This window comes from Sus scrofa, chromosome 14, assembly GCF_054392235.1.
Source record: "Sus scrofa isolate SSC_HxYL_T2T_F1_AM1 chromosome 14, Sscrofa_HxYL_maternal_Yorkshire_Landrace_v2.0, whole genome shotgun sequence".
NCBI classification, from domain to species: Eukaryota; Metazoa; Chordata; class Mammalia; order Artiodactyla; family Suidae; genus Sus; species Sus scrofa.
The window spans coordinates 11,127,830-11,141,981 of record NC_139396.1 but is presented as its reverse complement, the minus strand read 5'-3'; positions in this window follow the sequence as shown (position 1 = coordinate 11,141,981).

The following is a 14,152-nucleotide window of genomic DNA, read 5'->3' as shown; positions in this document are numbered from 1 at the left end:
GGGGATTCAGGCCCTCTGGCTCACAGGTGACCTCTTGCCAGACAGGCCAAGTGACGCATCTGTAACCAGGGTGATTTCCCAGGCACTGCCTTCCTTCCTCAGATGGCAGGGATGCAAAGGGCTTGAAAGGGGGCACAGAGCACAGAGCCATCACCTACAGTCTCCTGACCGCCTCTGCCTGGGGGGGAGGAGTTTCCTGCTGTCGCAGAAGCTATTGCTAGCATACCACTCATTGGAGGAGTTCTGGATCCCCAACATTTTGCTACTCAGCAGCATGCAGGAGAGAGCAAGGATGGTCCTTGGAAGGAGCTAAGAGTCTTGGGTGAGGGGAAACTTGCTTATTTCCAAGAGGTGCTTCTTAGTCAGTCGGGGTAAGGATGCCCTTCCTTTCACGAAGTGCTTTGGAAGAGGTTTGACAAAGAAAGACTGGCAACTGCATGGGTTGGGAGGAAGCAACAGGGAGGGATGGAAATGTTGCTTGCTGAAGACGAGAAAGGGCAGTTCTGACTTGCTCAAGACCACCTCCCTGCAGCTGGGAGGTGGGCCTTCTTCCTTGGGACATCACGGTCCCTGCCAACAGCCAGGGACTGTGGCTGACAGAGCTGGGGAGTGCCTCCTGGTGCCTCTGCCATCGGCCTTCTGAGCCTGGTGGCTGCACCCACAGCTCAGACCTGCCCTGGGCAGTAGGAGAGAGGCTGGAGCTTTGCCCACTGGGAGTGCTGATCCCCCTGCCAGGGACTGCACCCGGCTCCTGCATGTCAGCCTTCTGGTGGTAGCCAATGCCTACATGGGACCACGGCCATAGAAAGCAGCAGAGCGCTGCATCTGGGCCCCCTCCTGGACCCTGGCTCTCTCTACTTGTAAGCTGATCCAGACAACAATGGGCAGGGGTGGCTGTGAACTGGCCCTGTCAGACACATCTTCAGAAGCCTGGCATTTCCATGTTCAGGTAATCCCCTTATGGTTACAGTGTAAGGGAAATAGGCAGAGAACTCCTCTGTCACAGTCATATTGGAGCCGTTCCTGCCTGGGATGTTTGGAGAACCTCTACGATAAGGAAACAAAGAGCCACTGCATTTCACTCCACTGGGTCCAAAGCATATGCTGTCCATTGCAGAACAACGAGAATGAGAAGAAAGGAAGCCTCCAGATATGTGGACATGGAGATGCACCCTTCGAACGACTCCATGCTCAAAGAGGCCTCTCCAGGAGAACTTGGAAAATATATAGAACGGTAGGCAAAGGAACGTGCAGTACCTAACAGGTGGTAGGATCCAGACAAACTGGTGTTAAGAGCGAAGCAAATGGCACGAAATGCTTATAGAATACAAAAGATGCCAGGTTTCCCATCAACAACCTACGTTTTCACACAAGGCATTGAGAAAATACAAATCACAAAATACAGCAAACGCAGGAACAAAGAAGCTCACGACAATACCCTATGTTCAGACGGACTCTAGCCAAGGAACACTAGCTTGGCTTACTATGCACAACCATCAACTTTATAGGCTGCATGAAGACATTACTGAGGAAAACCTACATGGTCACAATGGCGCTTGCAGAACATGTGCCACACCCATTCATGTAAGAAACGCTCAGAAGTCTAGGAAGAGAAGGACACTCCTTGAACCCCATAAAGAACATCTCGACAAAAAGCTACACCAAGCCTCCTGGGTGATGGTGAAAGTATGAACGTCTTCCTCCTCCATCCAAAACAGGTCAGAAAGTTCTTTCTCATTTCTCCTTTTCTACTTAGTACTGTAGCTACGAGCCAGGGCAGCATGGCAGGAAAAACAAAGAAAGACCTACAGATGAGACAGGCACAAACATAATTCTCCATGCTCATGGATAGCATGGCTACCTCCACGGGAAGGCCCACCGAATCTCCAAGGCACACGGAAGAGAGGGAGGTCACTTTATCAAAGTCTCAGTATACAAGGTCCACACAAAAACCTTCATCATGTGTGTAAATCCCACAAAAGAACATGGCACCAAAACGAAAAACACCATGCAATACACAAGACTTGCCAAAACCTTGAAGCATTTGGTTCCATCGGTCATTCTATGGCTGCACTCATGGCATACGGAAGGTCCCAGGCAAGGGGGTCAACCTGGAGCTACAGCTACCAGCCTACAGCAAAGCCCCACCAACACCAGGTCCAAGCCACACTGCCGCTGGTGGCACCACTGGACCCTCATCCCACTGAGCCAGGTCAGGGATTGAACCCACATCCTCCTGGACACTCTTTCATGTTCATCACAAACTGAGCCACAATGGGAAATCCGGGGATACATATTTGGGATAGAGCATCTGTATGATAAAACGAAAGAAGACCTACAACAATGCGGACACGTATCATACACATGGATGGGAAGACTCAACACAGAATACGGCCAAATTCCAACAGAAGTGTTTTTTTTTTATTTTTTTTTTTTTGGCCCACATGGATGAAATTATTCTAAAATGGATAAAGAAAAGATAAAGGAGCCAGAACATCAAACATAATGACGAGAAAGCACATTAAAGTGGGAGGTGATTCGGCTTATGAGAACGCTCTATGGAGGGCAGCTTGGCATTGCTGGCGGGATAGAGGCAGACAGAGTTCAGTGTACAGATAGAGAATGCAGAAATAGATCCATAGCAATACACCAACCTGGGATGTTCTAATACGGAAGCTCAAGGGCAGCAGAGTGGAATAGGGATAGGGTTTTTATCCGATACGAAAATGAACTCATCATGGAACATTCAGTGCAAATGTAAAATGTGTATAAATACAAACGATGCAACGTTTACCACACCTAAGAAAAAACAATTGGAGCAAACCTCTGGGTCCTCGGGCTTGGCAAAGGGGTCTTCCACATGACAAGAAAAACATTATCCCAAAAGGGAAGGAAAGAACGGAAAGTTGGACTTCATCAAAAGGAAAGAAAGGCCCTTCAAAACATACATGCACCCCAATGTCCACTGAAGCACCATTTCCAATAGCCAAGACAAGGGAGCAAGCTAAATGTCCATCGGCCGAGGCATGGATAAAGAGGATGAGGTTCATATGTACGGGGGGACATCACACAATCATACAAGAGAATGGAATCATGAACGCTGCAGCAGCAAGGATGGACCTGGAAATTATCATCCTAAGTGAAGGTGGACAGGGAAAGACAAACATCGTATGATACCACTTCTAAGTGGAACCGAAAGAGAGGACACAAATGAACATGTGCACGGAACAGAAACAGACTCCCAGCCTTGGAAAACCGGATGGGTCCCAAAGGAGCCAAGTCCACAGCAGGAGGGACTGGGGGTTTGGGACTGGCTTCTGCACACGGAGTACATGGAATGACCGGCCAACAGGAACCTGTGGTAGAGCCCAGGGAACTCTAGCCCACAGTTAGTGATAGTCGATATGGGCATAGAATCTGAGGGAGAAGGGGTGTGTGTGTATGTATGACCGAATCACTTTGCGACACAGCAGGAAATAGCACAACATGGTACCTCACTGTCCTTTCAATCAAACGGAAGATAAGTACATCAATACCGCTGGAATAGGCAACAACAACATCAGCAACAATGAAAAGATAAGCGTTCTTCCCCATGACAGCCAAAACCCTACCCCAGACAGAAAACGGACCTCATCAAATGGAAACATTTTCCTAGGTGAAAAGAAGCTACAGGTTTGAAGAAACTACCTGCCAACCACACATCTGACCCAAGTCTGGTGTCTCGAGGGAATAAGGCACTGCCAAGACACGACCATAACAGCGGGACCTATTCCAACACAAAATGGGCAAAAGTTAGGAAGAGATAGGTCACCCACCATAGCACTGTGAGTCCTGAAGGCTGGGTCCACTGTGAGGCTTCCCGGGATCCTGCTGGCTACATGAGAACACTGGGTCAGGCAGAGGGCAGGAAGGATTGCAACAACACTGCTTCCAGGAACTCCCTCGGGTTGGCCTGAGCCAGCTAAGCCGAAAAGGAGACATCAGGCTCCAAGTGCTGGAGGTGTGGACCCCTTGGGCCAGGCTGGCTGGGGCCCTTGGACCGAAGGCAGGTGTTCATGTGGGGGTGGGGGCCAGAAAGGTGGGCAGTGAGTTGTTCCCCTTCAGGCTATGGAGAGCGGGGCCGTGGGCATGCTGAAAGAGGGTGCTGGGAATCCAATGTAGGAGCAGAGTGCTGTGAGGCCTGGACCTCATCTCACAGCCTGGCACTGGAGCTCCTCTCTCAGCTTCCCTCTCTGTCGCCTAGACTCCGTTCCTTCAACAGCCTTATATGCCACGGGCTGGAACCCCCTGCCCCATGGCCTTGGGTCATGGGCTCTGATCTGGCTCGAGTGCCCTGCACTCTGGAAACGTCCCCCCCTCACTTTGGGGAGTCGATCCTCCTTCATCCCAACCCCAGGACTGATGTTCCTTTACTTTCCAAAAGACCCTTCATCCCTGGAACTGGAGACACCTGCCAAAAGGGGCTACAGCTCTATTACCCGAAGTTCATATGTGGAAGGCTTCTCCCTCAGGACCTCCGAACATGACCTTAGGTGGAGCAGTCTTTTATTTGTCTTTCCATTGCCTACGTTTGTTTGTTTGGACGGGGCAGCTGGGGCGGCATATGGAAGTTCCCAGGCTTGGCATCCGAACGATCCATCGATCGATCGGAGCTTTGGCAGCCGGCCTACACCACAGCCACCGCAATGCCACATCCAAGCCGGGTCTGAGACCTACACCACACCTCATGGCCACATTGGATCCTTCCCTTCCTGAGCGAGGCCAGGGATCGAACCTGAACACTCATGGTTCCTTCTCAGGTTCAGTTCCAGGGCAACACCCCCGCAAGCCCTGCAGCAGAGTTTGTACAGAAAGAGCTGAAATCAGGTCACTAAGGTGGCCCCTAATACAATAGGATGGGTGCCCCTATAGAAAGGGCAAATTTAGACCCTGAGTCCCACAGAGGGAGCTGATGTGAGGGCGCAGGCTGGAGATGGGCATCTGGAATCCAAGGAGAGAGGCCTCAGGGCCAACCCAGCTTGTTTATACAGGGATCTCAGAAGGCTCGGCTCCGAAACGGTGAGTTGATACATTCTTGTTATTCAAGCCCCATTGCCCGTGGGATTGGTGATGGCAGCTGGAGCTGACCGATTCCCTCTGAAGGCCTGGGCACTCCCAGGGCAGGAAGGAGTCTCAAGGGAAGACACCCTCTCTGTCCCCAGCTGGGCTCCACCAGCATCCCCACTCCTACCTTCCTCCTGGGACACTCTCCCTCTCATGTCCTCTCCCCTTGTCCAGGGAGTCAGATGGAGGACCCCAACAGAAGAAGGAAGGACGGACGACAGGAGGGGCCGTAGGGCCCCAAGGCAGCAGCAGGAGGAGACTTTCCTTTTGGTTATTGGAGATTGCAGGCTTGGTTTGTGGGGTGGCCACTGTGGCACAGGAAGGCCAAGATGGGGCCCTGGAAAGCTGATGGAGCTGGTGGGGGAGGGGTGGCTGTTTGCCAAATGGAGACTGGAGTCTGAGGCAGAGACAGGAGCACAGGAGCTTGGGGGGTCTGCACCAGGCCTGCTGCAGGACCTCGAGCATGGACAGCAGCAGGGGCCAGTCTCTGGGGGCACAAAGCCTGTGCCAGGCCCAGGAGAGCCAGCAGCCTGCAGAGACTGCGATGGGACCTGGGTGTGAGGAGGAGGGACCGTGGGCTCAGGGAGAGGCATGTGCTTCTGGATCTCATCGGTCCCATGGGAGAAGCAGGTGATATTGGTGAAGATGCTGGGGTAGGGGGCGTGTCAGCCGTCTAAGCCCCAGCGGGCCATCCCCACGAGACACCCTGAAAAAGGGAGGTCACAGATGAGGGCACCCCCCTGGGACCACCCTCCGGAGGACAGGGGACTTAGGCTGCAAGCAACAGAGCTAGGTCAGAGGAGTCTCTGCCATGCACAGTCACTCAGTTGTACTTCTGGGAAGTTCCAAAGCCTGGCATCCCATGGCTGATGAGCCTGTGTAAGCCATGCAGGCAGGCACGGGCATCCTGATGGAGGAAGCTCCTGACTGACCCTCAGGACAATCACAGGTTTCAATCTATCAGCAGATGGGCCTCTGTGCCTGGAGAACCCCTGGAGGTCCAGAAGAAGGCACTGTCCAAGGCCGAGAAGGGACATAGGTACCAACAGGGCCCAAGAGAGCTGGTGTGGGAGTGGAGCCTGGCGAGCTCAAGCCCCTGCAGACCTCAGCTCTGGCAAGGCCCTGGGCTGCACCAGCACACCCCTAACCGGGACCCTCTTCCTTTCTCATTCCTTCAGACATCTGGTGTTCTCTCAAGGTCTTGGTTGAGCCTTTTCAGAAGATGCCCATACCCAGGCCTTTTGGAGGCAGCCGGTCTTGCTCAGGGGGTCAGTGGGGCTTAGAAACAGAGTGGCTGGGACTTCCTAGAGTTAGTGCGCTCAGGGCTGGGCCATCTGGTGGGAAATCTCCTCATGTCATCAGCCAAAGGGAGGGTCTGGTCCTTGTGGCTGGGGGAGAGGGGCAGGGGCCATTGCCAGTTTCCAGGGCACCACAACAGGGAGTCCTGCAATCGAGGTTTTAAAGCAACAAGTGCAGGAGAGTGATAGCAAGATACGGGAAGGACAGAGAGCCCCAAACAAGTTGAACCCAAACAGGCACGCAGCAAGACCTATTCTGATCAGTATGGCCAAAGGTAAACAGAAAGGGAGGAGGCCAAAGGCAGCAAGAGAAAAGCAAGGCATTCATGATGAGGGAACCCCAATAAGGTTATCAGCAGTTTTCTCTACAGAAACACTCCAGGCCAGAAGGGGGTGGCGAGACCCATTGAAAGCACTGAAAGAAAGAACAAATAATCTGCCTCCTCCAAATACCCTATCCAGCAAGACTATCATTTCAAATCGAAGGGGAAAGCAAGAATTTCTCCAACAAACCAACACTGAAAGAGTACTGCAATACAAAACCCATTCTGAAAGAAATACTCTAAGGCTTCTCCAATTCAAAAAAAGAAAAAAGAAAAAAACCATTGGAAAGCAGTGACTTAGAGAAGCCAGCATACACATCTAACCATGAAGATGTCAAAAACATAAAATGAAATAAACTACATCAAATCATACAATGAGGGCGAGGAATGGAAGAAAATGTAGATCCTTTGTCTTGTTTCAATGACGCGTTTGGTCCTATGTAACGGTCAGGCTAAAGTGAGCAGACATACGAAGGGGTTAACATAACAACCAAACAGGGCAACCCCAATCCAAAAGCCAACACTACATTCAAAAATCGGAAAAGGAAAGGACTCCAGCAGAGAATCAATGGAACCCATCCACTCAAAGGAAAAGAAAGAAGAAAAGAGAAACATAGACTCAACGGGAAAACAAGGCTTCAAATGGCAATCAAGAAACATCTATCAGTGACCACCTGAATTGTTCCGGGACCGAATGCTGCCATCAAAAGACACAGAGTGCCAGATTGGGTACCAAAGCAAAAACCTTCAATCTGCTGCCTAGACAAGCTCACCCGAGGGCAAAGGACACGTATAGATTGAAAGGGAGGGGATGTGAAAAGATATTTCATGCCAATGGACAAGACAGGAGATCAGGAGTAGCGCTGCTCATATCCAACAAAATCGCCTTTAAAACGAAGGCCATCGAGAAAGGCAAAGAAGGACACTAGTTCACGGTTAAGGGATCCATTCCAGAAGAGGATACCACACACTTATATCTGGAATCTCATATACGGCACAAATGAACCTTTCCACAGAAAAGCAACTCATGGACTTGCAGAATAGACTTGTGGTGGCCAAGGGGGAGGGGAGGGGGAGGGAGTGGGGTGGATGGGGAGCTTGGGGTTAATGCCTGCCCACTATTGCCTTGGGAATGGATTAGCAATGAGATCCTGCTGTGTAGCGCTGGGTACAATGTCTAGTCACGTTTGACGGAGCATGATAATGTGAGAACATAGAATGCCTACAGGTATGTGTAACTGGGTCACCACGTTGTACAGTAGAAAACAAGATTGTATCGGGGAAATAACAATTAAGAGCCAAAGAGGACGCGGTATATACACACAATGGAATACTCCTGCGCCATAAAACAGAGCACCCTAATGCCATCTGCAGCAACATGGGTGGAACGAGACCCTCTCATCCTGAGTGAAGGAAGTCCGAAAGAGAAGGACGACTACCATACGACATCACTCATATGAGGAGTCTCATATACAGCCCAAAGGAACCTTTCCACCTAAAGGAACTCATGCACTTGGAGAATAGACTTGTGGCTGCCTAGAGCGAGGGGAGGGAGTGGGATGGATGGGGAGCTTGGGGTTATTGGATGCAAACGACTGCTTTTGGAAGGGATTAGCAAGGAGATCCTGCTGTGTAGCACTGAGGACGAGGTCGAATCACTTATGATGGAGCATGATAATGGCACAAAGACGAATTACACATGTATGGGGAACTGGGTCACAATGCTGGGCAGTGGAAAAAATTGTCTCGGGGAAATAACAATCAAAAAACACCCAACAAACACCCCACTAGAGGCAGTCATCAAACCACAAGAGCAGAGAACAAGGGAGGACGGGAAAAGACCAACAAAACCCAATCTGACACAGCTAATAACATGGCCATAAGAACATACAGATCAAGAAGCACCTTCAATGCACATGCACAAAATGCCCCAACCGAAAGACATCGACTGGCTGCATGCATACAAAAAGAAGACGCATCTCCTTCTCTCTGGGTCTAGATGGAGAGCTCCGTCTCGTTCTCCATCTCGATCTCCATCTCGATCTCGATCCAGATAGGTAGAGGGATAGACAGATAGGTAGACCTGCTGTCTTCAAGAGACCCCCTTCAGTTTGAGGGACATATACAAATTGAAAGTGAGAGGATGCAAGAAAATATTCCTCGTGCGTGGGAATTAAAAGAGAGACGGAGTAGAAACACCCCCATCACACAAAAGAGACCTTCAAATAAAGCATATTAATAAGACACAACGAAGGTCATTACGTAACGGTCAAGGATCAATCCAAGGAGAGGAGATGGGAATTGGAAACCTATATGCACCCAATACAGGATCCCCGCAATGTAGAAGGCAACTGCTACAACCGTAAAAGGAGAAATGGACACTAACACAGTCAGAGCAGGGGGCCTTCACACCCGACTCCCATCAACGCACGGGTCCTCCAGACATAAAATCAACAAGGGAACCCAGGCCTTCAATAATGCATTGGACCACAGGGCACTTCCTCCATAGGTAGAGCGCTTTCCATCCCAATGAAGCAGGATACACACTCCTCTCAAGGGCACACCCGACATTCCCTAGGACCGATCACATGCTGTGTCACCAAGCAAGCCACTGTACATGGAAGGAAATGGAAATCCTATCCCACAGCTTGTATGAACCCAACGCTATGAGGCTCGAAATCAACCACCAAGAAAACAATGGCAACAAACACCAACGCCCGGAAACTCGACAACATGCTACTCAACAACCAAGGGAGTGCTGGAGAAACCAAAGAGGAAATCTGAAGATCCCAAGAAGCAAGTGACACCAAAGACATAACAATCCAAAGCCTATGGGATGCAGCAAAGGCAGATCGAAGAGGGACCTTTCCAGCAATACAAGCCTACCTCAGCCAACAAGGAAAACCACCAACAAACAACCTGGCCTTATGCCCAAAGCAACCAGAGAAAGACAAACACAAGGAAAGACATCCTAATGATCAGAGCAGAAAGGAAAGGCAGCGAAGAAAACCATCGGAAAGATCAATGCAGCTACAACTGCTTCTTTGAATACATCCACCATATGGATAAACCCTTAGCCAGACTCATCAGGGAAAAAAGAGTGGACTCAAATCAATAACCATCAAAATGCACACCAGCTTCCAATGGACATCCCAGAATACAGAGGATCAGAAGAGACTACTAAAAGCAACTCTATGCCAAGAAAACAGACTTCCTAGACGAAATGGACACCTCCCTAGCAAAGTACAATCTGCCAAGACTAAACTCCGATGACCTAGAAAAGATGACTGGGCTGATGCCAAGAACTGAAAATGACGTTGTGAGGAAAAAACTTCCAGCAGGCATTCCCGTCGGGGCTACACTGGAATGAACCTGACCCGTATAGGAGAAAAGGCAGGTGCAATCCCTGGATCCAGGATTGCCTTCAGATATGGAGCAGGTCCCTTATGCAGCTCGGATCTGGCCTTGCTGTGGCCGTGGCTGGCAGCTGCAGCTGCAGCGCCAATTCCACCATAGCCAGGGCATTTCAAATGCCATGGGTCTGCCCTGAAAAGACAAGAAAAGGCCAACCCCCCACTCCACCCACTTCCCCACAAACAAAACTAGACCACCTGAGGTCTTCACATGCACATACCCAACAGGGGCCTGAACACAAACACCGACCAGTGGTACACAATGACTACCTCGTATACAGGCTCACTACCACCAGCTCCTACACAGTCGTCTAACGCACAGCCCATAGGCAAGGCCACAGCCCTACAGTACTTCTAGGCCAGGATTCCAGAACACACACACATCGCCTATGAGATTTCTTTGATTCCAAACACACACACCTACCTCTGACATCCCTCCAAATACATACTACAGAAGCCCCAGGACCTCAAATACACACACAGCCACAATCCGCCTACACGTACCAATACACATGAACACGTCTCAAACACCTATGGACACACACATACAGATATTCCCAACCATTGAACATACAGATGACCCAAACACTAGACATGGTGCCACTTCTCCAGATGACAATCACCCTGACCCTCCCCCAACAGAGACACAAAAGGACACTGCACCTGTGTGGGTGTCAACTGCATATGCATTTCAGCCCTCACCCTCAATGTGGACACACCATCTCTTCGTACCTAGGACCTGTAGAAACACCTCGGCATTCTGCCAAGAAGCAACGTGGCACACTCCCAACACCTCCATACCATAGGAACACAACCTGGTCATTCATGCACCTGGTGATAGACACACAAACGAGTAGACACACGTAGGACACATGGACCTATCGCCAGCAAACCACACAGGAAATGACTTCCACATATCCAATGATCCTAGGACCCAGCTCATCCATCTGCAAACTCGTAACACATAACCACAGCACATATTTCTCACACCAAGAAATGCACGTCTCCCACGCCCCTGTAGAAACACAGAAACTCATCTCTCCAGTAGACACACACTTCCCCACGTCCCCACATATATAAGCCTAACATGTCCCTCCTGAAAACTACAAGGGCATAGCCCCAGCGAATATGCCTCCAAATGCCCATGCCCCTGGAATACACACTCAAACGCATTCTACACACAACTCTCCAAAACACCCAAGCAGACCCGCAATTACTCAGTACACGACACAATTGCAAACCTAGCACCCTACGTCCTTTCCTCCAAACACGCATATAACACACTCTCGGCATATCCATAAACCCACACTCCCCAAGGCTCCATCCAAGGGCATGCACTCTTCCAGCATGCAGAATCCAGAAGCATACCAATACGGCACCCCGACCTGTATAGCATTCACCTGTCCCAGAAGATAGGCCGACTCGCCCTCTACACATCAAAAGACACATGCACAGCTCTGGAACATGTGCTACACACAAAAAAGCAAAGAGCCATATGACAGGCCATGAACACACAAATAATCATCCTAAAGGGAAGGGCAGAGGAGGATCCTTAAAGAGCAGAAACCGCCCACGGGGGATGGGTTAAAGACAAGCTTTCAAGGGGTCTTCGAAATGGTCTAAAGCTGATGATCACTCAAGAAAAGGAACCCAGCCATGACTTACCCGACTTGAAGGAAGACCAGATGCATCCAAGTGCCAGACACGCTCAAGACACAACCCCCAAGAGTTCAAGCACAAGACAACAGATGTGGAGATCGAGTCCTGCTGCATGAGGTCAAGGAGAGAAGAGTCCTGGACAAGGAGCATTTCTGCACCTCACCCAGACAGAAACACAGGGGAGAGGGGACACGCCTAGGTAAAAGAGGACAGGAGATGGAAACCTGAGATGAATTACCCCAGTTGATATACGACCAAACGCCTGGGAATACACACCGATTTGTGCAAGCACTGTGACAGCCCAGGGCACACCATCCATATAGGGCACAATGAGGAGCTGGAGATGGAAGCCTTGATATCCACCCTCCAATGAGGAAGAAGGCAGTCTTCTCCCCTCCCCACTGGGCCTTGGATTCTAGAAATGTAGCTCTCTTGGTTCTTGGGGCTGCTCTGCTCCCTGGCCAGCTTACGTGTATCTCCCCCCAGGGTCTTATGCTCCTAAACTCACTCTTTACCTGGGGCTTCGCTTCCTGCCAAATTCTTCCTGCCATGAAGCAGAAGAACCAGAGCTTCATCAAATCCTGACACCTGGTGAGGGGTCTGACAGTGAAAAGACAGTGGGTTTGAGCAGGTCGAGGCGTTCCTTTGTGGCACGGAAGGCTAAGGATTCTGAGTGTTCACTGCAGTGGTCCCGATTGCTGCTGTGGCACTCCGTCCGTGGACGGGGAAACTCCACATGGGGCAGATGCCACCAAAAAGAAGAAGTCTGTGCGCTCGAATCCTCTCTGAACCTGGGATCCTGGATTCAGGTGCCAAGCTGAGGGCAAGGTAGATTCCAGTCCCACTCTCAAATTTGGCTGCGGTCAAGTCCCAACCACGAAGTTTCACTACAGGCCCCAAAGGTACAAATACACAGATCGGCCCCTGGACTTCCCTAACATCGCCCTGAGGCCTAGGCAGATAATCCTACCAAGTCCACCAGGAGACACACAATCCCCAACTTCATGGCGGAAAACATCCATGAAAAATAGGCCCCTGAACACCAACTTACAAACACCTAAACGCCAGCTCCTGGACTATGCCTCGGTTACATCTCAGCACCCTCCAAAGACAAACGCTCACCCAAACACAGGCATGATCTCCCCTTACACACATATCCATAGACAAAACCCAACCAACCCTCACCTTTGATGGATTACCAGATTCCCGACAACCAGGTGGCCTTGTACCAATCCCCCCTATGCTTGCAAATCCATCACTATTTACATCCGACTACAACTAGGTGGTCATCACTACATTCAGCAAGGCTGCCCCCAACAGAGACCCAAGCATGCCGTTTGAACAGAAGTGCTGACCGACATTGGGATGTGAAAAAGGAAGACACCAGTGAAACTAGGAGCCTGGATGGTACATCTTCACTCCTTTTCCCGAGCCCTGAGCTACTTCTTGTGAACCCCATGAGGGTTTTCAAATTGGAAATTCTTCCTTCGAGCTTTCCTATGGTTTGGAACGGCGGGCACACTGGAATGCCACCCATTTTAATCACTCACACACTTTAGCCCCCTGCCTCCATAGGCCCCACAGTCCCTCAAGTCTCCCAGCAGCCTGATCCACAGTGCTGCTAAAAGCTGTGGTGGAAACACTGCTCCGGACCTGAGCTCCATGCGGGCATGAACCCACATGGAGGAGGGCACAAGGAGTCTGCAGCGTGCACAAGAGCACAGAGCGGTCACACCCAATGGCTGAAGAGTCCCCATATTCCTTAGCAGGGCTGTCATGGAATGAATGCTAAAGGCCACCAGGACGGGCCCCACCCTCAAGCAGGCCACCCCTTGGGAAACCACCCTCTTTGCTCCCACGTGCGCTACTGACTACCCAAGCGGACCCTCCTCAACAGACACTAGGAGCGGTTGGAGGATGGGAGTCTCTGTGCACAACAGCTCAGGCAGCAGGGGACAGGTGGGAAGAGGAGGGAGGGAAGGAAGCATCAGAAGAGCTGGCCCAGGAGCTCCCTCCAAGACAGGAATGTCATGGAGGATTTGCATTCGCTGGAAAGCTCTCTGGTGTTGTCTTCCTGTCTTCTCCCTGGGAGCTTCTGTGGCCATCTCTTCTTAAACCCTATCTCTTGGGAGATGAGCCCCCACGGTCACACTGCATCGGTGAAACCCATGCATTTAGATAGGATCCCCATACAAGAGTTTGCAGAGATCCAGCCTAAGCACAGAATCCTCAAAGTGGGCCAAGGACATTCATGCCCTTTGGGCCACAGTACCTTAGGCTGTGTGGACTCTTTGGGTTGGGATTTGCTCATCTAGAAAGAGAAGGGTCTTTCCCCTAGCAAATTGGATGGATCCAT